This window comes from Trichechus manatus, unplaced genomic scaffold (genome assembly GCF_000243295.1).
Source record: "Trichechus manatus latirostris isolate Lorelei unplaced genomic scaffold, TriManLat1.0 scaffold00249, whole genome shotgun sequence".
NCBI lineage: Eukaryota > Metazoa > Chordata > Mammalia > Sirenia > Trichechidae > Trichechus > Trichechus manatus.
The window spans coordinates 1,303,824-1,305,039 of NW_004444185.1; positions in this window are offsets into that span (position 1 = coordinate 1,303,824).

Consider the following 1,216-nt stretch of genomic DNA (forward strand, 5'->3'; position numbering starts at 1 on the left):
TGCTTTTCAAAATATGTTATTGAACATAAATAAATTACTACTGTTCTTTATAATGCTTTCACAAGAGAAGTATTTAGCCTCCCTTCTTTCCAAGATTAAACCCAGCCTTTCACCGGACCAGGTGAAGGGTCAGGCCTCCACGCCACTACGTGCGTATGCTATTCCCATCAAGAGAGAAGCATTCTTGAAGTAGGTGGATCTTCTCCCTCACCCACCCCGGGAAGGTTCTTCCTGGACTGTGTCTTCTCCTGTTGCACTCTTTGGCTTCGACTCCTCCTCCACTTCACATGTGAACTCTCACCTTTGTGCTCCCATAAGACCTTGTATATACGTCTATTAGAGCACTGTATTTATCTTATTGTAACTGTTCACATGCTTGTGTCTTCCTCTAGACCAGGGACTGGCAGACATCTTTAGCAAAGAGGCAAAGAGTAAATATTTCAGGCTTTGCAGGCCAAAGGGCAAAATCAAGGATATTATGCAGGTATGTAACAGGACAGAAAACAAATTCCCACCAACTTTTTATTGCTGAAATTCAAAATATAATAATACTGAGTATACACTTTTGTTATACAAGTCTACTATTGAGAGGAATGGGATTCGTTTTTTGGGGATAACATTTTGCTAGCTTGAGGTTTAGTGTTCTTATCATCAAAATTGATTGTAAATATCCATATGTTAATGCTGATCTATAAAGAGGTTTTACAAATTTCATCTTTGAAAACGTTTGTGCACGTACATCAAAAACACCCATTGCCGTCGAGTTGATTCTGACTCATAGCGACCCTTTAAGACAGAGTAGAACTGCCTCATGGGGTTTCCAAGGAGCAGCTGGTGGATTTGAACGGTCGACCTTTTGGTTATCAGCCGAGCTCTTAACCACTGTACCACAAGGGCTCCTGTTCACATAGACAGGCACTGCCATATACTGATATTAATCTATAAGCATATGATTTTAATTGAGCATGTTTATCACACGGAAGGCATGTACAGAATTCTATTAGATTCATCTCTTCATTGTTTGCTTTTTTAAGCCTGTCATTACTTTGCAGATGAATCACTTTTAATTGAAGATTAGATGGAAACTCCTTAACTGCACTCGGGAGGCCCCCCGGCGCTAAGTCGCTCCTCCGGTCCTGGGACCCCTAACCAGTCTGCCTTCCTCTTTTCACCTTTTAAGTTTCCTCATTTTCCTAAGTGTTGCTTTCTTGTACAT